The sequence below is a fragment of the Pelodiscus sinensis genome, chromosome 21, assembly GCF_052426305.1.
Source record: "Pelodiscus sinensis isolate ZL-2025 chromosome 21, ASM5242630v1, whole genome shotgun sequence".
Classification (NCBI taxonomy): Eukaryota; Metazoa; Chordata; order Testudines; family Trionychidae; genus Pelodiscus; species Pelodiscus sinensis.
Genome location: NC_143072.1, coordinates 14683781 through 14710527, shown reverse-complemented (window position 1 = coordinate 14710527; position 26747 = coordinate 14683781). Strand labels below are relative to the sequence as shown.

Genomic DNA, 26747 nt, shown 5'->3' with positions numbered 1-26747 from the left:
TCTTTGTATTCATGCCTGTCAGTATGAAAGAAGCTATTTGCATATATATGCAACCACACGTAAGTTGCTGCCCTCAGCGTGTGCTGTGGGTATCATTGTGGCCCCCAGGGCTTCCAAAATTGAGTAGCCCTGTTTTAGGCAGTCCTGCGATCTGAAGAATAATATTGATATATGATAAAGGGAATCATTTTTCCTTGTAAGTTTAACCATTTCTCCATTTACATAGACGTATGGGACATAGGAAAAAGTTCATTTGTAAAGTTAAGCAGTGTAAATGAGTAATCATATATAGCCTAATTCACACACACACACAGCCAGTGTATATGTACAGACAACACAGTCTATCAACAAAGCAGTTGACAGTAATATAAAGAAGATAGTATGTTATTTCTTTGTGCCTTTCAGACTGTGTGTAAGTATTTCTCTGCACTTGGTTATGGTTGATCAATCCGAGAAGGTTTATAAGTTTCTGCAAGAAGCCTACTGTGTAAAAATTATTCATTGTTCCTCAATTCAGAAATTCTGCATAGATCTATTGAATGCTAAGAAACTGACTAGCTGGAACATTACCTTTCAGTGACAGAGTGATAACCAGTGGCATTTGGGAAATTAATCCTGTCTCCTACAGAAGTAACAAGAAAATGTGTCTGATAAATAATTTGAAACCTCAGACTTGAAGTTAGCTTCCTGTCCTGAATCTAATATGTTTCGCCAAACGAATATATACTGGATCTTAGGAGCCTGTTAGGCGTACATAGCTTTGACGGTAGGTTGTGTGTGTCCAGCACCCCCATCACGTGTATTTTTTGGTGTATTGTTTCTTTGCATATGTAACACACCACCTAAATGTACTGTGTCTCATTTGACTGGCTAACTCACATAGCACATAACTGCTTACTACTGGAGTTATCACTTGGCGTGACAGAGGCCTATTGTTCTGGGAAAGTCCAGATTTCAAGGCTTGTTGATAATCCCATGTTGCAGAGGGAAGTCATTAAAAATCTTCCCTGTCATTAGGTTGAAGGGCAACATTATAAGAAGAGTTTAGCCTAGGTTGCCCATTGCTGGTTCAGCATCTTTCAGGTACTCTAGTCTTCCACTGGTGTATATAAGTAACTGGGATCACTGAAGTCTCCTGAGCTGGGAGAATCAGTCCATGAATCCCCTCAGTTACTGACATGGAGACTGTAAGCACAGGCCTGGATCATCCTTTTGTTCTGCGTTTGTACAGCACCTTTCACGGAGGGCCTGGTTTATGACTGGGGCTTCTAGGCACTGCCATAAAACTAATCATAAATAATAGTCATGTAACTGAGCGTATTAAAGTGGTACTAATTGCACAAGTAAAGAAATATGTGTGTGAGCACATGTGTATACATGGCAAGTAATGGGTGGAGGCAAAGAAAGCAGCTGACACAGGCCTAGGGCTCTTACTGCTGTAGTGGGCCCTTTAAATTGCCACCAGAGCCCTGCATGGTGCACTCCAGGTGGCTTTGAGGGCTGGCCGGGAGGGGGGGATGGATGCATAGCACAGTCCAGGCAGCTCTGAGACTGGGCTGCCCCACCTGTTCCTCCCAATGCCCTCCCCCTTCTGAGACCACAGAGATGGCCCCTTCCCACTTGACCAGGAGCCTGGAACTTCTGTTGGCCCCCCTGTGTTTGTATATGTACACTTATATCCACAGAGCTATAGATATGTGTATATTTCTATATTTTAAAACTACATTTCTTTACCTGAACTGTTCATGTATGTGTATTAATTTAAATATGAGAGCACTTCTTTTGTTTTCAGAAGGGGTACATGGAATTTCTGCATGTGCACGACTTTTAACTAGACGGTGTCACTTTGAAAGCAGTGCTGTAATATGTATTGCAGTTGCCCTTTCAATACGATTTTCACAGCTTTCCTTTTTCTTTTAATTTCAATTTAGCTCCTTCTAAATTGGCAAAATTGGGAACATGGCTTACTGTGGAAATCTGAATGTGCAAATAAAATAATTCATCTCAAGCACAAGGGCAGTCAGTTATAAAATTGTCTAGAGTGGGCTAATCAAGTGTACCAAAGAACAAAGAGCAGCGCCAGAGAAATATTTTTACATCATTAGACTTTTTCAGGCTACGCTCAGCGTGTTCATCTAACTACTTGGGCTGATTATTCACTCATGGTGACTCCATTTTTAGACAGCCAAGTATTGTGGTTTTCCTCCTTCGGCTAAAGAGGTTGCAAACACTTGAAGTTCTCAAGTTTCGAGATGTGCAATTTTCCCCCACCCTGTGATTTTTCACTTCAGTTTGTGTGTTGTGCCATGATTAGATATTACTCTAAGTGGCACCTTACTCCACAAGCTGTCCTCTTGACTGGGGACTTACTGTTCAGTGTGTCAGGGGACTGTAGTCTGACCCACTGGGATTAGCAGGACATATGGTCATTCCCAAACATGGCCCAGAAAGATACCAGCAAGAGATAACAAGGAAGCATCAAACATGTATTCCCTATGGCTACGTCTAGACTGGCATGATTTTCCGCAAATGCTTTTAACGGAAAAGTTTTCCGTTAAAAGCATTTTCGGAAAAGCGCGTCTAGATTGGCATGGACGCTTTTCCGCAAAAGCGTCGATGGCCAATCTAGACGTGCTTTTGCGCAAAAAAGCCCCGATCGCCATTTTCACGATCGGGGCTTTTTTGCGGAAAACAAATCTCAGCTGTCTACACTGGCCTTTTTGCGCAAAAGTTTTGCGCAAAAGGGGCTTTTGCCCGAACGGGAGCAGCATAGTATTTCCGCAAAAAGCACTGATTTCTTACAGTAGGAAGTCAGTGCTTTTGCGGAAATTCAAGCGGCCAGTGTAGACAGCTGGCAAGTTTTTCCAGAAAAGCGGCTGATTTTCCGGAAAAACTGGCCAGTGTAGACACAGCCCATGTGTTTGGTGAGAGGATTTTAAACTGTGTAAATCTTGCCAGAACTGCTGCCAACAGAGTGAAATTCATTCCTATGTAAAGAGCCAGCATGAACATGTCCCACTGAAAATCAGTGAAACTTGGGCTCCTAAATCACTTGAGCGTAAGCATGCAGGCTTTTCTCTAAAGCAAAGTGACATAACTCACCCCACCTTTCTTCTGGGTGGCTTTTTGAAGGCTGACTGCTGAAAACCCTGGGGGTGGAGGGGGACATGCTTCCCTACTGAGCCTCCCAGCTTGCAAACAGGATCAGAAAATCCCATAAGAATTAAAATGATAGCTTGCAATTTTCAGTATACCCCAGTTCTCATTGATGATAGGGCCCAAAGTCTGTGTAGAGGCTTAAGGCTACATTGTGCACAACTGGATGCAAAGACAATATCTGCTTGGAGGGGTTTCAGATCCAGGATACATACTGAAAAAAGAGGAGGCAGAAGACTGTGCTGGGAGAAGGAAAAGGACAGGATCCATTTTGGGAGAACATAAAAGTGAGGCTAGAAAATGCTAAAAAAAAAAATCTGCCCCTGGGGTGTCAAAGCCATGACAGCACCAGTTCTCTGCAGTCTTGAAACAGAACAAGCTTTGCTGATATGAAACACACTTGTACAGAGAATGAACTTGCATAAATGAGAGGAAAAAACAGTCAGTGTAGACTTGTTTTCTGCTGCCCTCTCCTGGACCTTTAAAGGAAAGGACACTTTCTTTGTTAGTCATTGTACTTCAATGTATAGTGATCTATAGAGTGATCTGTGACTTAATCAGGTGCCACAGACTTGATGAGCTGATGAAATGAGTTCAATGTTTAATTAGACCCTGACTCAGAAACATTTTTCAGAACAGCAGGTTAGGCATATGCTTAATTTTAAGTACTAGCATAAATGCAGTCCTGAATAGTCATTGACTTACACACATGCTGATGTGTTTCCCTGAATCAGGGCCTTCATGCTTGCTGCTATGTCAGTGAGCATCTAAGCAACTTAAGAAATAAGACACCGAGATTTAATGTATCTGAATGACTACAATGAAAAATGGGTATGATGTGCTGTCCCGTGCAGAGTCACTTGGACTGCTTACAGAAAGTAGACGTGAACTCTACAGCCTTATTGGAGAGCCAGCTGGCTTTTAACTCAAGTGGTAAAGGCTCCGATGCTAAGCTCAAGAGATCCCAGGTTCAGAGATCCCTGTTGACAATTACACTTGTCACTTTCCCAAGAGCTCCTGGACTGATAGGTTCTTGAAGCTATTGGGAAACGTGTGCACTGAAAGAGTTTATTCGAGTAGAAGTAGGAAACCTGACAGAGTGAGGGGTGTTGTGTCATTGCCAGGAATGTGTTCTCCCTGCAGAATTATATATGGGAATCAAGTTACAGTGAATGATTTGGTGTACCCTTCACTAAGCTGAGTGTGGTGGAAAATAGGATTGCAGCAATCCCTGGCTGTTTTTTCTGTATGCATCTGGGATGCTGAATTCATTAATGCGTGCGTGCACACACACACACACACACACACACACACAGAGAGAGCTTTGCTGTGCATGTAGAGCTGAGTTCTGGCAGAATCCACTGCAGTTGGCATTGAGGTGGGTGGGAGGTATCTGGGATTTCAGCTCTGCAGGAGCGTGAGTTCCAAGCGAGCAGGTATTATTTACAGAGCAGGGTAGGAAATGGCGGGTTTTCTGAGGAGACAGAGGAAGCCAGATGTGGAGGTGTGGAAAAACTGAGGATATGTCACACCCAAAAAGAGTGTGTCATTTTGTTCCAGATGACTTCACACCCTCAAATGTCATTGTCGACATCCGCTATAATGGAGATGGCCAGTTAGAACTACAAATGCCACAATATAGGCCAGATTCTTAAATTGGCATAACTGACTATAATAGAGCTACAATGCTTTACAATAGTGGAGAATCTGGCCCTATATCTTTCGATATATGGTCAGCTAGGACTTTACAACTGGCATTATGCCTCATCCCAGGCCCACTCTCAACTTCCACATGCAGGTACTTTAAACACACAGACACAGGCTACATGAGCTAAAAGGGAATCTCTGTTGGCGATAGGGATCCTGTAAAACAGAGTTCTCATTCCATCCAACAGAAGACAGCGGTACATATGCTGCACATCAACCAGTTCATTACATGATATTCAGGTTTAGAATCAGCTTCATCCAAATATAAACATTTATCTTCAGGCTGTTTCCATGGCAAATATTTCTTACTATATTTTTGACATTTCATGAAAAGTTTGAGCATTGAAAATGAATACAGTACTATACATTACTTATAGGCAGTTTCTTTTCAACACAATACTTGATATGGTTTAAGTGTTCTTGGGTTTTGGTTAATTTATATAACAAACTTCAGGACTTGGTTGAACAAATTGCTTACTAGTGCAATAAATAAATAAGTCACCTCCAAATGGTTTGCTAACACATTTAAACATTTTCTGGTAAATAAAAGACCCCCAAAATGCCATCGTTTCTTGTACACAGGGACTACGTCTACACTGGTGGCTTCTTGTGCAAGAACTGTTTTGCAGAAGAGTACTTGCACAAAAAGTCTTCCACAAGAGCTCATCTACACTGCCATGTGCTTTTGCACAAGAGCGTCCATGGCAGTGTGGATGCTGTCTTGTGCAAGAAAGCTCTGATGGCCATTTTAGCCATAGGGCTTTCTTGCGCAAGAAATTCATGTTGCCTGTCTACACTGCCCTCTTCCACAAGAGCTCTTGCGCAAGAGGGCTTATTCCTCGTGGGGAGAGGAATAACTCTTCCAGAAGAAGCCCTGTTTTCCAACTCTGTTCTTGCGCAAGAATCTGCCAGTGTAGACATAGCCAGGTATTTTAACATGAAATTGTTTACTAAGAATAAATGAAAAGTATGTTTGAAGCATGAACCACTCTGTTACCATCTATTAATGATGTCGCTGTTATTATCTGGGTTTTTTCCTCTTCAGTCTTTTCTGGAGTACTACTGTCAGGGATCCTCAGTTTCTTTTACTCTGCTTGACTCATGCCAGCATCTATCTCCATGGCTTTTAGAAGATGTACTTTTCCTTTGACATCCATCTGCACTTACCAGCAGGCTTTGCCCTGAATTTAATATGCTTTTCACATGACCTTTTTGAGGAGGACACAGAGCTGTGCGGGAACCTTTTAAAAATACATAGTATATAAACTTTCTCTATGTGGGGTGGACTGTGAGCTGAGGTGATCTGTTATAGCTCTCTTAAAGCTAATGGAGCAGTGACCACTTATGTGAACAAAGAATCTTCCCCCACACATCTAGGAACAAATGTAGTCATGAGGCCTATATGAACCTTAATGTTGACGATACAGTTGCTTGCATAGGGTGGCAAGAAAGCAATTTGGTTAGGGAAATCTATCTTCTGTAACTTGTCAGCTAGTTGCACTCATCATTTGGAACAAAAGCTAACAAATTTTTTCATCAAAATATGTCAACTCGTCAACCCTCAAACTTTTCACTGTAAAGGAGCAGTTTCAACAAATCTTTTGACTTGCAATTTTTTTTGAAAATAAAGTTTTGAAACTGTCGAAACATTTCATTTTGATATTTCTGAAACAAAAAGTTCAGTTATCAAATTCAAAATGATTTTTATTGTGAGATGTTAAGCTAATCATGGTATCATTAACCAAAACAATGGCTGAAATGGCAACAAAATGTTCTCATTGACCTGAACTAATATTTTTTTTTGTTTTGACTTTGTGAAAATGTTAATATTTTTGACTGTCCCAGTGAAGAATAGGGGGATGAGAGGGTAGAGGGAAATCTGAAATCTTGACATTTTTCCTGGGGAAAAAATTCTCACCCAGTTCTGTTCAGGATCCAGTTTTCCACCTTTATAATACTTATGTGGAGTATTACTTTACTCCTTGAGAAGTTTCAGTAATATTAACAGGGCTTTAGAGGAGTAGCCATGTTAGTCTGTAACTGGGAAAACTTAAACAACGAATTGTCTACCAGCACCTTAAAGACTAATAAAACATGTAGATGGTATCATGAGCTTTTGTGCACACAACCCACTTCAGATGGGGAGTTGTTAAAAGTCCAGTTCCAAACGTCTAGTTCCAAAAATAGCTGATGGGATGGGGGAGAAGGGAAAACGGGGAAAGAAACAGTCAATTAGAGTGTTCATGCCACATGAAGCTGATAGAGAAGGTGCAAATTGTTCTTAAGTATCCACTGTTTGTTTTTTAAGTCATTAGGATGTGGAAGGTAATGTGCTACCCAGGTAATGTCTTTGTTCATACCTATGTGATGGGTCCCAAACCTGTAAATGAACTTAAGTTTCAAGGCTTCCCTGTGTATTTGGATTGTGCTTGGGCAAGTTAAAATGTTCACCAACAGGTTTCTGTGTGTTGCCTTTTGGGATATTTGATTTGTGTCCATTAATTCTTTCCCATAGAGACTGTCCAGTTTGGCTAATATACATGGCAGAGGGGCATTGCTGGCATTTGATGGCATAGATCATATTGGTGGATGTGCCGTTAAATGAGCCTCTGATATGGTGGCTGATGTATTTGGGGCCAGTGTTGCTATCTCTTGTATAGATGTGTTGTACAGAATTGGCAGCAAGGCTGATTGCAGGGATGAGTTTCTGGATGATTATGATGGAGGTGTGCTGTATGGTTGCTGGAAAGTATTTGTTTGAGGTTAGAGGGTTGTCTGTAGCAAGGGCGACATTTTGAGCATGTAGGAGGGGCAGCAAATGTGTACTCCAAGACACAGCTAGTTTTTCATCCTGTTCCCCGGATACTAAGGGAGCGAGGGGAAAGTGCTTGCATTCCATGCATTCCTCTCACACTTGGCTGGTGAGCTCCCTTCACCGTACCTAGGGACGGTTTTGTTCAACATCTTTATTAATTAACTGGATAAAGGGATGGGATGACAAGTCTGCGGATGATGTTAAGCTAAGAGGAGAGGTAGATACGTTGAAGGGCAGGAATAGGGTCCAGAATGACCTAGACAGATTATAGGATTGGGCCAAAAGAAATTTGATGAGGTTCAACAAGGACAAGTGTAGAGTCCTGCACTTGGGATGGAAGAATCCCAAGCATTGTTACAGGCCGGGGACCGACTGGCTAGGTAGCAGTTCAGCAGAAAAGGACCTGGGGATTACAGTGGATGAGAAGCTGGATATGAATCAAAAGTGTGCCCTTGTAGCCAAGAAGGCTAATGACATATTAGGGTACATTAAGAGGAACATTTCCAGCCAATCTAGAGAGGTGGTTATTCTCCTTTATTTGGCACTGGTGAGGACACATTTGGAGTATTGTGTCCAATTCTGGAGTATTGCGCCCCCCCCCCCCCTCCCATTACAGAAAGGATGTGGATGCATTGGAGAGGGTCCAGTGGAGGGCAACCAAAATGATTAGGAGGCTGGAGCACATGACCTACGAGGATAGGCTGAGGGACTTGGGCTTATTTAGTATGCAGAAGAGAAGAGTGAGAGGGGATTTGATAGCAGCCTTTAACTTCCTGAAGGGAGGTTCCAAAGAGGATGGAGAAAGGCTGTTGTCAGTAGCAATGGATGGCAGAACAAAGAACAATGGTCTCAAGTTACAGCAGGGGTGATGTAGGTTGGATATTAGGAAAAACTATTTCACCAGGAGGATGGTGAAGTACTAGAATGGTTAACGTAGGGAGGTGGTGGAATCTCCATGCCTAGAGGTTTCTAACTCTCAGCTTGACAAAGCCCTGGCTGGGATGATTTAATTTCGGTTGATCTTGCTTTGGGCAGGAGGCTGGACTCAGTTACCTCCTGAGGTCTCTTCTACCCTATGATTCTATTATTTTGTATGCAGGGGCCATGCCAATAGGGCTGTTTGCCATGTAAGGTGCTACTCGGCGTAAATAATGGAGGCAAAATCAGGGTCTTGGAGACAGAGCAGATCTATTGGATTTTATGGAACCATGACCATTTAAATCAACTGAGAATCCGCCTTGGAGACACTGAGAAGACAAATGGCTTTCTGTCCCACCTACATCTTCCATCTTGGCCAAGATTTTGCTATCCTTATAATGAATTGCCCTTTGCTCTGTAAGAAGCCCCACTGAAATGAAAGACACTGTTGGTTGTGCTGATTAAACATGTGCTTTAAGTGCTTTGTTGAAATCAGGGATTGACCAGCTCAGCACCTTGTAAGATCGAGCTGTAGGGAGAAACCACCATTATTATGTATGTAGAGACACATGTGCAAATTGTAGGACATATAGACTGGCAAAATACGAGTAGAGCTAGTCAGAAATTTTCTGCTAGAATGATTTTAATAGAAAACTGACTTTCAGCAACATTGAAATTTCAATATTGCTGAAATTTTTTTAGTTTTTTCTATTAAATTGTTCACAGCTCCCTCATGCCTTGTCAGTCCACCAGGGTTTCTAAGGCTTCCTGACTTTTGGCTCCTTGGCAGCCTGCTTGCCCTAGGAAACCCAGCTCCCAGGCCTTCCAAATAGCCCATCTCCACCACTGATGGGTTGCTAGAGCTCTGGGCAGTTCAGAAAGCCTCAAACATTTTTTTTTTAAATTAGACAGTATGATTTCCAGGTTTTTTAATGAAATGTCAGAATTGCCCCTCCACAGCGAATTTCAATGTTTTAATTTTTGTTTTCATTCCGATTCTCAAGTTTGTTCTGCTGAAATTTTGGAATGTCCCACAGAACAAAAATTCAAGCATCCAATCAGCTTCAGCAGTTAGTGAGATTGTACTAAAGGTAGCCTGCGCTGAGAAGCAGTCAGTCATTCCTTGGGGAACTAATCATCCTTAGGTAAAAGTTCCTGTGGAGATGTTTTGTGCAACCTTTGACACCAATGCCGTAACTAGCTAATTTTGCGCCCGAGGCAAGAATATAAAATTGCCCCCCCTCATGTTTATAATATTGCACCCCTTCAGCTATGCTTCCGAGGCAAGTGCCTCACTTTCCTCACCCTTGTTACGGTCCTGTTCGACACAAAAGTCTGTCATCTTCAGTTTAACTCGTTTCTTTGTCCCTTTTCATGGAGCTGTGTAAAGTGTTCAGTGATGACTCCACTACACTATTAAAAATTAAATACATAAGGAACAGCGAAAGCAGAGGGTGGGTCACAGAGATAATCCTCTCAACAGGCATTTATTTTGATGCATAAAAAGCTCAGGCTCTCGCTAGGGAAGAGGAATAAAAGCTCAGGCTTCTGAAGAATTAAATCTGTTCACTATATGCTTCTGTTGGCCATATTATATATGTTTTAATATTGCCCACAATATTAATGCAAAAAATCTCCATGCAGGACAAGCAACTTGATATTATTCATTTCATTTTAATGCCCTGGCAAATTTATTTGCACACTTCATATATATTTTTCTGTTTATGCCGAAAAAAAGAAATGCTTAAATAATAATAATGTATTTGTCCCACATTAGTTTTTAGTGTAGTTTATTGCTCTTGCAATGAAATATTCAATATGGGATTCATTTTTATGTGTTACGAGAGGTATTTACACATATCAGGTTTCAATTGCAAGAAAACATTTGCAGCCTTTTCTGTTAAAAATCCTATTTTGCCACATTTCAAAACCTGGAGGTTTTGATAAATTAGAAAAGGGGGAGGTTATATATAATCATAGAATACTAGAACTGGAAGAGACCTCAAGAGGTCATCGAGTCCAGTCCCCTACCCTCATGGGAGGACCAAGTATGGCCTAGACCATACCTGATAGACATTTATCTAACCTACTCTTAAATATCTCCAGAGATGGAGGTTCCACAACCTCCCTGGACAATTTATTCCAGTGTTTGACCACCCTAACAGTTAGGAACTTTTTCCTAATGTCCAACCTAAACCTCCCTTGCTGCAGTTTAAGCCCATTACTTCTTGTTCTATCCTCAGAGGCCAAGATGAACAAGTTTTGACACCCTTTTAGATACAGGAAGTCCCCGGGTTACGTACAAGATAGGGACTGTAGGTTTGTTCTTAAGTTGAATTTGTATGTAAGTCGGAACTGGTACATATTGTAGGGGAAACTCTAGCCAAACATTTCTCCAGAGCTCAGTTTATTCTCTCACACCTCACTTCCCTCAGTCCTTTATTCTCAAGCTGAGGTGTCTGCTGAGAAAAGCCGCTCCGCATCTCCCTGGTCTGCTGGCGGGGGGGAGGGGGGGCGGCGCTAGCTTTGCGTCTCCCTGGTCTGCTGGGGGGAAGCAGCTAGTGCGGGGTTGCCTCACCCCATTTGTAAGTAGGGATTCGATGTAAGTCGGATCCATGTAACCCGGGGACTGCCTGTATCTGAAAACTGTTATCATGTCCCCCCCCCAATCTTCTCTTTTCTAAACTAAACAAACCCAATTTTTTCAGCCTTCCTTCATAGGTCATGTTCTCTAGACCTTTAATCATTCTCATTGCTTTTCTCTGGGCCCTCTCCAATTTCTCCACATCTTTCTTGAAATGAGGAGCCCAGAACTGGACATGATACTCCAACTGAGGCCTAGCCAGCGCAGAGTAGAACGGAAGAATGACTTCTCGTGTCTTGCTCACAATACACCTGTTAATGCATCCCAGAATCATGTTTGCTTTTTTTGCAACAGCATCACACTGTTGACTCATATTTAGCTTGTGGTCCACTATAACCCCTAGATCCTTTTCTGCCGTACTCCTTCCTAGACAGCCGCTTCCCATTCTGTATGTATGAAACTGATTGTTCCTTCCTAAGTGGAGCACTTTGCATTTGTCCTTATTAAACTTCATCCTGTTTACCTCAGACCATTTCTCCAATTTGTCCAGATCATTTTGAATTATGACCCTATCCTCCAAAGCAGTTGCAATCCCTCCCAGGTTGGTATCATCTGCAAACTTAATAAGCGTACTTTCTATGCCTATATCTAAATCATTGATGAAGATATTGAACAGAGCTGGTCCCAAAACAGACCTCTGCGGAACCCCACTTGTTATACCTTTCCAGCAGGATTGAGAACTTATATATACACTATGTATGAAAATGGTGAAAATTAACTTGACTCATTCGTGTTTTAAATATATAAAAACAAGAGGAGAAAAGGTCCTCTGAACTTATATTGTTGATAAAATATGAAAATATTGGACAAGCTCTTTTAGTTGAAACTGTCATTTTCAACATCATTTACATTAGTCTCAGAGGTTTAGTAGGTAGATGATGATTTCTCAATATTAAGTTGTTGCTGTTTCTTATTGGTCCATTTTGAACAAACTTTATTTCCTTCATCAAGTAAAATAGCTATAACTATCATTGGAGATTCCTCCTAACCATTAGATTGTGACTTGATCTCTTCTCAAGAGAATACAAACTCCTTATGTGGCCTACCCTGGGTTTTGTAGCCAGATACCGGATGAATAACCCTGTTATTTTCTGTCTCCTTCTTCATGACAGATGAGCAGGGAATAAGTTGTACCTGCATACTCATCCATTCATTAACAAGCTAGAGAAATGCAACCTAGATGGGGCTACTATAAGGTGGGTGCATAATTGGTGAGATAACTTTTCTTAGGCTATGTCTAGATTGCAGGCTTCTTTTGGAAGATGCTTTTCCGGAAGAGATCTTCCGAAAAAACTTATTCTGAAAGAGAGCATCTACACTGCCAAAGTGCATCAAAAAAATTATCTGCTTTTTCGAAAGATAGTGTCCACACCGAATGGACACTATCTTGCATTTAAGCTGTGATTACTATGGATAGAGTGGCCACCAGGGCACCTGTGCTTTTTCCTCTTATTTCTTCTTCTGAAAGAACTCCCTCTTCCCCGCCCACACATGCCATTTTGCAAAAGAACTCTTTAGGAAAAAGGCTTCTTCCTCATAGAATGAGGTTTACCAATGTAGGTAAACCTCTCTGTTCTTTTTTTTTTTTTTTTTTTTTTTTTGAAAGAACGTGATTGCAGTGTGGATTTAAGTGAATTTTTTTTTGGTAAAACGGCCTCTTTTCCGAAAAAGCTCTGCAGTTTAGACATACCCTTAGAGAATGGGTATCAATGGGTCATCGTAATGCTGGAGGATTTCCACAGCGATCAGTCCTGGATCTGGTTCTGTTCAATATCTTCATCAGTGAATTTGATAATGGTATAAAGAGCATGCTTATAAAATCTGCAGATGATACTAAGCTGGGAGGGATTGCAAGTGCTTTGGGGGATAGGATTAAAATTCAAAATGATCTAGGCAAAGTAGAGAAATTACAAGAGGTAAATAGGATGAAATTCAATTAGGGCAAATGCATAGTACTCCACTTAGGAAGGGAACAATTGCACACATACAAAATTGGAAATAACTACATAAGGAGAACTGCTGAAAGGGATCTAGGGGTTACTCATAGTAGACCTCAAGCTAAATATAAGTGAACAGTCAGTGTATCACTGTTGCAAAAACTCAAACATCATTCTGGGATGTAGTAACAGGAGTGTTTGTAGCAATACACAAGAAGTAATTCTTCCATTCTACTCCACGCTAATTAGGCCTCAACTGGAGTATTGTTCTGCATGCCACAGGTCAGGAAAGATGTGAACAAACTGGAGAAGGTCCAGAGAAGAGCAACAAAAATGATAAAAGGTCTAGAAAGCATGACCTATGGGAGAAGATTGAAAGAACTGAGCTTGTTTAGTTCAAAAAAGAGGGCTGAGAAGGGACATAACAGCTCTCAAATAGCTAAAAGATTGTTACAGGGAGGAAGGAGAAAAATTATTGTGATAGGATGTCATAACCATGAGGGTTAGCCAGCAGCCTGGTGACTAAGGGGTTAACTGTACCTAGCCAGGTAGCAGTCAGCCAATAGAAATGCAGATAGGAATTTCAAACAGACAAAGGAATTTTTCGGTTTTCCCTCCTTTCTCCCTGAGCAGTTTACTCTCCAGATACTGAGGGGGGCAGACAAAATGTGTCTCTCCAAGAAAAGACTCTTTTCTATCTGTAAGTAGAATAAAGTTTAGATAAATCTGTTTTATTGTTTTATGGTGTGGTAATGGGAATCTGATGTCTATGCATTTAAAAATGGTGTTTCCTCTCCTTTTTAACTAAGTTTTTGGCCCATGGGAGTCCCCCATGTGTATATTAATTGATGACTTTTCCATCTAGTCATTGTGCTTGTAACAGGAGTATTGTGGTGATAATAAAAGTTCTTTCTTTTTTATTAACCTGGTATTGGTTAATTTTTGTGGCCTGGTTTCACTTTAGGGCTGATATTTCCCACGTGATCTCTTCCCTAGTTTTCTCACCATTTCTTGGGTGGTGGCAGCAGATTTTTATCCCCTAAAATCTAGGTTTTTAAGATTTTGGGAGGAAGCTTTATACCACAGCCTGGAAAGATAAGGTTTTGGGGTATGTTTGCAGGCCCCCACATCTGCATTCATTGTGCCGGAGTGGGGAATCAGCCTTGACATAGGACAAGAAGCAAAGGGCTTAAATTGTTAGACCTTAAGGAAAACTTCCTAACTGTCAGTGTGATTAAGGTAATCACTAGAGATTTTTAAGAGCATGTTAGACAGTCATCAGTCAGGGATGGTTCTGATGGTACTTGGTCCTGACATGAGTGCAGGGAACTGGACTTGATGACCTCTTGAGGTTCCTTCCAGTTCTATGATTCTATGATTCAGCTACATTAGCCAAAGAAAGAGGTGGCATGATTTTCTACTTCTGTAGGTTCTGGGGGCAGGGGAGAAAATGTGACTCTCTGCTGGCTTCTAAGGCCAATGTGAGAGAATAATTGGGACATAAATGCAAGTGAGCAAATCAAAAGAAGTTCTGTAGTGGCTGTGGAAACATCAAACACATTGGATATGTCTATACTTGCACCCTAGTTCGAACTAGGGATGCCAATGTAAGCATTCGAAATAGTCAACGAAGCAGAGATTTAAATATCCCACGCTTCATTAGCATGATCTCGCCGGTGTGTTACTCCGATCAACAGCTGTTTCACAAGTGAAAGTGCATGCCGGGATGCGTTAGTTCGAACCAAACCCCCTAACGCTGCTACTCAAAAAAAAAAAAGGGGGGGGGGAGGCTTTGGTTCGAACTAACGGGTCCCAGTGCGCGCTTTCACTTTCAAAACAGCTGTTAATTGGAGTAACGCGCTGGCAAGATCATGCTAATGAAGTGCTGGATATTTAAATCCCCGCTTCATTGACTATTCCGAATGCCTACATTTGCATCCCTAGTTCGAACTAGGGCGCAAGTGTAGGCATACCCATTGCGTGTAAGCCAGGGGAGAGCAGGTAGCCTATCTCTGCCTTGTCAACCCTCTGTCAATCTTCCTAACCCCATCTGAGCATACCCTGGCATACCTTGTCTACAGAGAAGGAGATAAGAGATACTTGTGAATGCAATGGTTCCTTATCAGCTTAAGAAGTGAGAAGCACAAAGGAAGGCTCTTGAGAGAGTGTGAAGCTTTGTCAGCGTACAGCAAGTGTCACTGTCATTTGCTATGTCTACACTGCAGTTTGACTCCAGGACTGGCCTGTGTCTGCCACATGAGGGCTCATGGGGCTCCCATCTGACAAATCATGAAGCTGTTTAATTGCATTTTACACTAGTACCCTGGGAGACGAAGTCCCAGAGCAAAGAAGCCTACTTTGCAATTAAACAGCCCTGCAGCCCCAGCACTGTGAGCTCAAGTTGACTCCCAAGGGCCAACCACAGGTTTTTAACTGCAGTGTAGACTAGGGATGTGAATGGTTAACAGGATAACCAACAGACTGGCTGGGCCAGAGCAGCTCCCACCACCTACGGGCCCAGCGTAGCCCAAGCAACCCTGACCTGCATCAGGGCCTGGCCTGACCAGAGCAGCCTGTCTCACTAGAGCTTGGCTTGGAGCAGCACCTGCCCATGGTGGGCCCAACCTGGCCGGAGCAGCTCTCCTCCCCACAGTGGGGGGGGGGGGACACTCCAGCCCAGCCAGTACCCCTCCCCTGCTACCCAACCCTAATTTAAGCAGTTACCCTGTTAAACCAGTGGTCCCCCAAACGGTGCTCATGGGTGTCTTGGCGCCCGCCAGGGCATTTATGTGTGCCCGCCAAGTGACCAGAGCCAGCCCAAGCCATTCTTGCGCCCCAGCCACGGGCATGTGCGGCCCCGCCCCTGGTCGCACGGCGCATGCGCAGCCCCATTCCCGGCCACACGGCACATGAGCTGCCCCGTCCCCGGGCACCCAGCAGCCCCAAAAGGTTGGAGGCCACTGCATTAAACTGATTAAACAGGATCTTACATTCTTAATGTTGATATAGTCATTATGGCATACTCTTTAATAGGTGGATAGTTCAGGAATAATAATTAATAAAAAACAGTTAGAAATACAGAGCTCCTCTGAGCCTTAGCTTCTTTTGAGTCAATCTAGGTCATCTCTTCCTTTGGGCAAAATAACATGGGTGAAATAGAACACTTGAGAGGTCTGCGCCTTGTCTTCGTATTTTGGATTCATGTGCACCATCCTTCAAAGTTGTTCAGTCCCTCTGATGTGAACATCTGCTGGCATCTTAAGAAAGATCAGTCAACACACCTAACTGAGAAATTTTCAGGTGGATGGGATTTAATGCACCACCAATCTGTTTTCCAAAGGCACTAGAACAGAGTTTCTCAACCAATGGTGCAAGTACCCTTGGGGTACTTGAGAGAAGTACGTCAACACAACTGAAATTTGGAGAAAACTGAATTTTTGTTTAAGTTTTACAGCACTTTATTATTATTGTACTTTTTACACCCAAAAATTTCATCACCCACCCAACTACGATGAAGTTGTTTAAACAAATATGTTGCAATGGTAGAAAAAAATTGTGTCTGAAAACTGTAGGTACTGGGGCTACTTAAAATTTTTTTTAAAGGGGGAATTTTATAAAAGTTCATTAGAACATGGTGATTTGGACCATTTGTTTCATCCACTCTGATCTTCTGCTAACAGCTTATGTAAACAGTTTCTGAATATCTGATATAAAATCTTTAGTCTAGCAGGCAACCATCTAACTAGACTAGACATTGAGCTACTTGACATCAATGTTCCCTCTAATCTTTTTCATCCATGTGTGGATTTTTCCCTTCCATGTGCAGAATAATTGTATATGCACCGAAACGTGCAAATGTGCACCACCCACAAAGAAACAAAGAACTCTGTGGGCACTCTGCCAATCAACATTTGAGTCTCTCCTGAGTGGCTGCACAAGCATACAGCTTATAAGAAACATTGCTGAAATGCAAGACAATCTAAAAAAAACAGTACCCAATCACACTCAATCCCTTTCTGAAAGATGTCTCAGTTAAGACGGGGATAAATAAGAGAAACAGAAGTCTTTAGTCCCTAATATAGGCATGTCTGTGACTCACTGAAATTGAAGTTTCCTCACTGGTATCTCAGAATGACAGAAAGCTGAAATGCAAAATACCTCACCGACTATAGTTAGGTTATAAGGAAAGAAAAACTCGGCTCACTGAGGCTTGGGGAATTCTAAGAACCAGAGGAAAAAAGCAGAGGAAATTGCATAGCTTTTGAAATGACCATTTAGAGCACACTTGACTGCAAGTAAGGCTTTTAGTGCAATAAAACAGTGAAATTTTATATTAATATTGTTTTTGCCCAGATTAAAGATCAGAACATTGTCAAAAAATAACATCAGTTCTTCTCTGCTGATACTCCCTTTGTGTGATTTCCCCCAGCAGCACAGCTAGGCTTTCACTCCGAAATCCTATTCATTGTAGGTAGATTGCTGCGGCATGGGTAATTCCAGTGCTATTTAGTTATTAGGATTTCTTAACTGTTGCAGAGGTCGGCTTTTTACTATAAGGTCTGGCACCCTTGGGACCTCACCAGTCCCGAGCTAGTGAATTTGTTGGACATGAGAAGTCCCCTGCCACCGCCCCGTCCCAGACCACCTCACCTTCCTGCTACTGGCTCTACTTCAGCCCCAGCTGGTCCCCACTACCTCTATCCCTGGCCAGCCTCCCAGCCCGACTGGGCTGCCAGATGGCCCTGACTCTGCTGCTGCCAGCCGGCTCTGTCCCCAGCCAGGCTGCAGGACGCTGGCTCTGGACCCACTGCCGCTGCCCAGTTCAGGCTCTGGCTGAGCTGCCAGGCCATGGCCTTTTGCTCCACTCCAGCTCCAGCCAGGCTGCCAGACACTGGCCCCATCCCTGCTACTGCAGGATCTCCTGTAACTAGGCTTCTGGCCTGGGGCTATCAGGTCTGGAAACATTCGTAGTCCAGCACCAGAAAGTCCTGGATTTGGGAGGTGCAACCTGCATTCCAGAAAGGCTGCTTTTTCCAGGAGCTTGCGCCACTAGCTTGGTGTTTGTTTAAAGATTGAAGAAAAGAACTTTTTGGTCAAGTGACCAGGTCATGCAGATGATAATGGCTCTCAGAACAAAAACATTGGCTTGTGGTAGAAGATGAGTTCAGCACTGAGACTCTAGCAATCTGAATTTTTTAATTTTGAGCACCCTATTTTGTATCAATAACTCTTAGGCTACGTCTAGCCTGGCATGATTTTCTGCAAATGCTTTTAACGGAAAAGTTTTCTGTTAAAAGCATTTTCGGAACAGAGGGTATGTCTACACTGAAAAGTTAGTTCGAACTAACAGACGTTAGTTCGAACTAACTTTCCTAGGCGCTACATTAGCGCTCCGTTAGTTCGAACTAGGTAAACCTCATTTTACGAGGACTAACGCCTAGTTCGAACTAGCTAGTTCTAATTAAGGGCTGTGTAGACCCTTAATGCGAACTAGTGGAAGGCTAAGGCTTCCCAGGTTTCCCTGGTGGCCACTCTGGCCAACACCAGGGAAACTCTATTGCCCCCCTCCCGGCCCCGGAGCCCTTAAAGGGCCACGGGCTGGCTACTCACTTTGTGCCAGTTGCAAGGCTGCCAGCACCCGTGCCTGCACAGCCTGCACCTGCCACAGGATGAGCCAGCCATCCGAGGGCTCCCAGCTCTCCACTGCTCCCCAGGACCAGCCTGGCGGCTCCCAGGAGCCTGCCCGGGGGCGCAAAAGGCGGGCGCCCGCCTGGTCTAGTGCGGAGATCGTGGACCTCATCGAGGTTTGGGGGGAAGCCTCCAATGTCCACGATCTCCACACTAGCCACTGGAACGCGGCCGTCTACGGACGCATGGCTGCCAGCCTGGCCGCCAGGGGCCACCAGCGCAGCCGGGAGCAGGTGCGCTGCAAAATTAAGGACTTGCGGCAGTCCTACTCCCGGGCCTGCCTGCCAGGGGCCGACCCGGAGGCCTGCCCCCACTTCCACGCCCTGGACCACATCCTGGGGCCTCATGCCGTCCCTGCCCCCCGGGACGTGATTGACCCTGGGGCAGAGGGACTGCTCCTGGACACAGAGGAGGAGGAAGAGGGCTCTGAGAGCCAGGAGCCTGCCGCCAGCCTGCCCAGGACCCGGGACCTCCGAGGCACGCCACAGAGCCGCTCGCCTGCATCGTCTGAGGCCGGGGAGGCGTCCACCTGTGAGTACCCTCGTGTTCCCCTTATGTGTACGGGGGGCTGGGGCGAGAGGGAGCCCCGGGACCGTGCGCCTGGGCCTTGCCCACCACGGAGCAGCAGCTGGGGATCCTGCAGGGGCCCTGGCCTTGCAGAGGGGAGCTGGGTTTCACACACCTGAGCCCCTGGGGTAATTGACCGCTGGTCTTCTTGCACCACAGCTGCAGCACCTGGGCCTGCAGGGCGCACCACCCCACCTGCAGCAGCCGCCTGCGCCCGGGCAAGCAGGACAGCCAGGAACCAGGAGGACTACCAGAGGCGGCACCTCCAGTTCCTGGATCGACAGCTCCGTGTCCAGGACCACTGGGTCCAGGAGGACCTCAGGCTGCGCCGGAGGAGTCTGGAGGCCCTGGAGGAGCAGGGCCATGCTCTGCGAGGCCACCTTCAGAGCCTGCTGGACCGCTTCCCATTTCCTCCTCCCCCTGCTCCCCCTCTTGCTCCCCCTGCTCCTCCTGCTTCCGCTCCTGCTTCTGCTCCTGCTTCCTCCACACCCCCCGTCCCTCCTGCCCCACCCTCCACAACCATTCCCCACCAACGCCCCCGGACCCGCAGTGTGGCGAGATGGGAGAGGCAGCCGGACTCCCACCCCTGAGCTTTCCTTTCCCTTCCTCCCTTCCCTCCCCTCCCCTCCCCTTCCAGCTCCCTCGTCCCAGGTTTCCCCCTCCCTTCTCCCACCTTCATTCCTCCCTCCCCCCCACTCCAGTTCTGTGAAATAAACAGACGTTTTTGTTTGAAAAACAGGTGTCTTTATTTGACAGTAGGTAGGGAGGGGAAAGGGGAAGGAGGGGGGGGAGGGTGGAAGAAGGCCCCAGTGGGGCATGCAAGGGAGAGGTCAGTCCTCCTCCTTCTCCACCTGGAAGCTCTCCCGCAGGGCTTCCCTGATCCGGACGGCCCCCCGCTGGGCTTCCCGGACGGCGGCGGTGCGGGGCTGACCGTAGTGTCCAGCCATGCGGTCAGCCTCAGCCATCCAGGCTGGCAGGAAAGCCTCCCCCTTCCGCTCACACAAATTGTGGAGCACACAACATGCCGCCACCACGGGAGGGATGTTGTGCTCGGCCAGGTCCAGACGGGTGAGGAGGCATCGAAAGCGGGCTTTCAGTCGTCCGAAGGCCCCCTCCACCATGATGCGGGCCCTGGTCAGCCTGGCATTGAAGGCCTGGCGGGAGGGATTGAGGTGCCCCGTGTAGGGCTTCATGAGCCAGGGCTGCAGTGGGTAGGCGGCATCCCCCACCAGGCAGATGGGCATGTCCACTTCCCCGACCCTGATGTGGCGGTCGGGGAAGAAGGTCCCGTCCTGCAGCCGCTGGCACATGGAGGAGTTGCGGTACACCCGGGCGTCGTGTGCTTTGCCGGACCAGCCCACATTTATGTCCGTGAACTGTCCCCGGTGGTCACACACAGCCTGCAGGATGACGGAGAAGTACCCCTTGCGGTTCACGTAACGGGACGCCTGGTGTTCCGGGGCACGGATGGGGATGTGCGTCCCGTCGATGCCCCCCCCGCAGTTGGGGAAGCCGAGGGCACCGAATCCCCGGATGACTGCATCCGGGTCGGCGAGGCGGACCACCCTGCAGAGCAGTACCCGGTTGATGGCCTTGACCACCTGCGGAGAGAGACACAGCAAAGCGCCAATCAGTGGGGCGCCCGGGTGGCTGGGAGCGTGCGTGTCCTGGCAGTGCCCCACGCCCCACTCCCGGAAGCAACCCCCCTGGCGGCGTGTAGTACGGCCGGGACAGCCCGACCCCTCCGGTGTGGGGCGCTTTCGCCTCCTCCCGCCCCCCCCCCCTTTGTCCCTGGGGCGGCCCATCCCCTCCTCGCAGCCCCCCTTCCCCCCCGGCTCGGTGGCCGACGAGCGCCTTACCTGCATGAGCACCGCTCCGACGGTGGATCTCCCCACGCCGAACTGGTTCCCGACGGATCGGTAGCTGTCCGGCGTGGAGAGCTTCCAGAGGGTGATGGCCACCCGCTTCTGGAGGGGGATGGCGGGTCTCATGCGAGTGTCCCTTCTTTGCAGGGCAGGGGCGAGCCACTCGCAGAGCTCCAGGAAGGTGTCCCTCCTCATCCTAAAGTTCTGGGTCCACTGTCGGTCGTCCCAGCGCTCCAGGACGATGCGGTCCCACCAGTCGCTGCTGGTGTCCAGACACCAGACGCGGCGGGGCACGCCAGTGCCGGGGCGCCACCGCGGCTCCTCCACGGCCCCCAGGGCGGCCAGGCGGAGAGGCAGGGGGCTGACGTTCCCCAGGTGGTGCCAGGCAGCCTCGAGCCATTGGTGGCAGGCTTGCAGCAGCAAGTCCAGAACGTGCACCAGAAGGTGCAGGGCGAGCCGTGGCTCCATGTTGCCACCTGCGGCAGCCCCCCCCCCCCCCCCCGAAGGGAAGCACCGACACAGACGGGCACAGAGACCGACGCTTTGCTGTCCCTCGGCGAGGTTGGCAAGCAAGCAGGAAAAGCTGAGAACCGGCTATCCAGGGGGGTCCCTTTAAGCACAAGCCTCAGATAGCCTCAGACAGCAGCCACACAAAGCAACTGCTGACCTGATGCCCTGCCAGAACCGGTTTCAGCTGCCCTTAAATGCCCCCCTGCGTCCAATCAGTGTGGACGCGCTAGTTCGAATTAGCAAAACGCTAATTCGAACTAGTTTTTAGTTCTAGACGCGTTAGTTCGAATTAGCTTAGTTCGAATTAACTAATTCGAACTAAGTTAGTTCGAATTAACGTTGTAGTGTAGACATACCCAGAGTGTCTAGATTGGCACGGATGCTTTTCTGCAAAAGCACTTTTTGCGGAAAAGCTTCCGTGCCAATCTAGACGCACTTTTCCGCAAAAAAGCCCCGATCACCATTTTCGTGATCGGGGCTTTTTTGCGGAAAATAAATCTGAACTGTCTACACTGGCCCTTTTGCGCAAAAGGGACTTTTGCCTGAATGGGAGCAGAATAGTATTTCCGCAAGAAGCACTGATTTCTTACAGTAGGAAGTCAGTGCTTTTGCGGAAATTCAAGCGGCCAGTGTAGACAGCTGGCAAGTTTTTCCGGAAAAGCCGCTGATTTTCTGGAAAAACTGGCCAGTCTAGACACAGCCTTAGAGTACATCTACCCTGCAAGCTTCTTTCAGAATAAGTTTATCCGGAAGCCCCGTCCCCGGGGGGTTCGGCAGTCCCACCTTCACAGCCCTGTGGTGGGGGGAGCAGACTTCATAGGGAGTGGCTCCTGGGGTGCTTATTGTGGAGAGAGGGTCATGGCTCGGACGTCCCAAGGGCTCAGGCACCCCTTTTGATTCTCTGTTTTGTTTCTTTGTTTGTCTCCTTCTGCAGGTGGTGAGGGCCATTAACACCGTCCTGCTGCACAAGGTCATTTGCCTGAGTGCCCTGGACCCTATTGTTGCCAGATTTGCCACCCTGGGCTTCCCCAACTGCGGGGGAGCTATTGATGGCACATACATCCCCATCTGGACCCCCGACCACCAAGCAGCACAGTACAACAACTGGAAGGGATACTTCTCATAGACTCATAGACTTTAAGGTCTGAAGGGACCATTATGATCATCTAGTATGACCCCCTGCACAGTGCAGGCCACAAAATCTCACCCACCCCTCCTAGAATAATCCTCTCACCTATATCTCAGATATTGAAGCCTTCAAATACTTTGAAGACCGCAAGATGCAGAGAATCCTCCAGCTGTGATCTGTACCCCATGCTACAGAGGAAGGCGAAAAACCATCCAGGACCTCTGCCGATCTACCCTGGAGGAAAATTCCTTCCTGACCCCAAATATGGCAATCAGCTAAACCCTGAGCATGTGGGAAAGACTCATCAGCCAGACACCCAGAAAGTTCTCTATAGTAACTCCTATCATCCCTCCATTGATCTATTTCCCACTGATAATGAATGGTCAATTAGTTACCAAGATCATGTTATCTCATCAAACCACCCCCTTCATAAACCCATCTAGTTTAATCTTGAAACCAGATAGATCTTTTGCCCCCACTACTTCCCTTGGAAGGCCGTTCCAGAACCTCACTCCTCTAATGGTTAGAAACCTTCGTCTAATCTCAAGTCTAAACTTCCTACTAGCTAGCTTACGTCCATTTGTTCTTGTGTCCACATTAGTATTAAACTTAAATAATTCCTCTCCCTCCCTGGTATTCTCGATGGTCCTGTAGGCAGTGGTTGACCACCATGGCCAGTTTACGAACATCTTCGTAGGCTGGTCGGGGAAGGTGCATGGTGATGCCCATATCTTCCGCAACTCCAGCAATTGCAGTATGGACACTAGTATTGTTTTTTCGGAATAATGGCTGTTTTTCCGGAAAAACAGTGCAGTGTAGACACACCCTTATACACAGGGCTAGACAAGCCCTGGCTAGAGCCACTCGCCAGCCCCATACTGCGCATGCGCAAGACTGGCACTGCACATGCACGAAGTGCCGGTGAATGGGGCTCGCAGTGCATCTGGCTGAAATCTACTCACCATGGGCGAGTAGATTCAGCGGATTGTCGATCCCTGCTTATACAAAAGCATGCTTAAGTCCCCTTTTAGTTTCTTCATACAGCCTAAATAATGTAGTACAGCTCTTTAAACAAGGTAGGAACCCCTCTGCAAATGTAAAATGACCCTACTGTTGAGTGCCTGATGTATGCAGTTATTGCTTGCCCAAATCAGGTAATTGCACATGCAAATTAGCCTAATTATCCATCTGCATGCTGGAGTGATGGAATGACATGTACAAATTGAGTATGCAATGATGCATTTAGTTGGTTTAATAATCTGGCTTTTATCCATAATGCTCCTGAAAACATCTACCTCTGATGTTTAAAAGTCTCAGAGGAGTAGGCATATTAGACTATAACTGAAAAAACTTTAAAAAGCAACAAATAGTCTCTACAGTGCAGCAGAACTATTTGTTGCTATTTTTACATTTTTACCTCTGTTTTCATCTTGGATTTTCAGACTGTACACACTACACTGTTTTGTCATGTTGTGTGTCATATTTTGTTTTATGCTGTTAGATGCCTACCTCAGAGGCTGATGGGTACCAAGTCTCATAGCTACTCAAGATTGTGCCAAGTTGTAACAGCTCCTAAAGGTCCAAAAATTGGGCAGATCCTGTAGTTCCTCAACCATTCCCTCTTTTTCACCTCCCACGTTTCCTAAGCCGGGGATTGATAGGTATAGACTGGCACTGAGTCCCCCACTCACCAAAGGAATCCTCAGGAGTCCAGATATACTGCAGCAGACAAAATGGGCAAAAAGGAGACTCTGATACGGCCAATGGGTTGTTAAGTCCTGAGCAGCCCTTCAGGAAGGAAGTCTCTATTAGGACTAGTTGGGAAATATCCTCTGAAACTGATTTTGTGTGAAATTTGGGTTTTTAACAAAATATTTTTTTCATGACACACTTGTCAGCTTTCTGTGGAAAAAATTGGGGGGGGGGGCTAAAATTTTCAGCTAAAAACTGAAACATTTGGGTCAAAAACAATTTAATTATTGAAAATGTGAAAACTTCTATAAGAATGTAGTTCAAATTAGACCTAGTTATATAAATATTTGAGGTTTGCCTTATTTTCACTTAAATGTAAGTGTAAAAGATAAAGGCTCGTTTGTTGTTCACCCAGGCCCTCTGACTTAATTATATTAATCATTATCAGCATGATAATAGCATCTGGAGTCCATAATTGAGACTAGCATCCCATTGTGCTAAGCAACATACCAATACTTGAGTCCCTGTTCCCAAAATTGCTTACTATCTCAGGCCAGGTCTACACTCTGTGAGAAAGTCAACCTAAAATATGCAACTCCGGCTATGAGAATAGCATAATTGGAGTCAATATATCTTAAGTTGAATGCAATTATCACCTCTAATATCACTATATCATAGACATTAACCTCCCCCCTTCATCCCCCCTCTGTTCTAAAATCTGATTTGTCTATTTTATGTGTTCACTTTTTTTTGATTGTATCCCTTTGGTATATATGGTCATGCCAATTTTCTTCCACAATTTGATCTGAGGAAATGGGTCTGGCCCACAAAAGCTCATCACCTAATAAACCATCTTGTTAGTCTTTAAAGTGCTGAATAGTCCTGTCTTTTGTTTCAGCAAGATCAGACTTAACACAGCTACATCTCTATTACTATTTTATATTATTCACTGCAGGAGGTTGACAGGAGAAATTCTCCCATCAACTTCCCATATTCCTCATGACCCCATTAAGTACTAGGGTCGACAGGGGTACCATCAGCAGTTGATTTAGTGGGTTCTTACTAGACCTACTAAATCAAGCCCCAGAAGATCAATCTCCAAAGCCTTAATCTTTGGGTAAGTGTAGACCTAGCCTAAGGATACACCTACACTAGGGGAAATAAAGACCCCATGGAAGTGAGTCTCATACCTCAGGTCACCTGATTGTGGCTCATGCCATGGGACTAAAAATAGCAGCGGTAGTCATTGCTACTTGAGCTGGAGCCTGATTCTGAAACCTGACAGTGCAGAAGAGTCTTAGAAACTACACTTCAGCTGAAACAGGAACAGCTATGTTTTTATTTTTAGGCAAGTACTGCAAAACCAAGTCACTGACCCAGACCGGGGACTTGCTACTGCAGGGTGTTTTGGTTTTTTTTAAGTGTAGTCATGTCCTAAGGCAGACAGAGTGAGGGGGAAAATAAAGATGTAAACTGACTTGCTCAATCTCATGTAGCAGAACCAGGAACACAATCCGTGGTCCTCTCCCCTAGACCACACTGCTAATATACGGCAGGGCAGTATATTAGCCATGTCTAAGTTGTGCCCAGACCAGCTGGCTGGATGTTTCCACTTTGCAAACCAACACAGAGGTTTTGAAGCAATATGATACAAATCTATATGCTAGAGAAATAAGTGGTGGGTTTTTCTACAATAGAAATGTATTCGCTCTTTGGAAGGAAGAGATGCAGATGAATTCCAGAGGCTTTAAGTGGAATTGAGGTTTCGTATGTAAACCATCAGTCATATAACAGCAGTATACCAAAGGAAACATGACCAACTGAGAATTAAGTGACATTTTTATATTAATTATCTGAGTGTTTATTGGTGATCAAAATGAACAGCATCTACATTTTCTTGTTTCTCTTTTAAATAAAAGAAGCATACGGAACTGCTTAGCGGCAATATTGAGAACAGAACTTGGGTAGAAAGATTGCCAGAAGCTAATGATTTGTACATCAGCTAACAGTAATGATTCAAGCAGTTCTACACCATTACTTTCCACAGAAAAAAGGAAAGGCATCTGGAGTTACAAGCAATATGGCCTCATCTCTTTAACAAATGCAAAGCAAAACATGG

The 26747-nt window shown here is 45.5% G+C and overlaps 1 long non-coding RNA gene across 2 annotated transcripts in view; it reads left to right on the top strand.

Annotated features, from left to right (window-relative positions):
* The window catches only part of LOC142819266 (uncharacterized), a 48590-nt gene extending 24620 nt beyond the window's left edge, over positions 1-23970 (top strand). For both annotated transcript variants that reach the window (XR_016347680.1, XR_012897094.2), the window contains exon 2: positions 22742-23970. This is a non-coding gene — a long non-coding RNA (uncharacterized LOC142819266). The remainder of the gene's footprint in view (positions 1-22741) is intronic.
* Positions 23971-26747: the final 2777 nt, after the last annotated feature.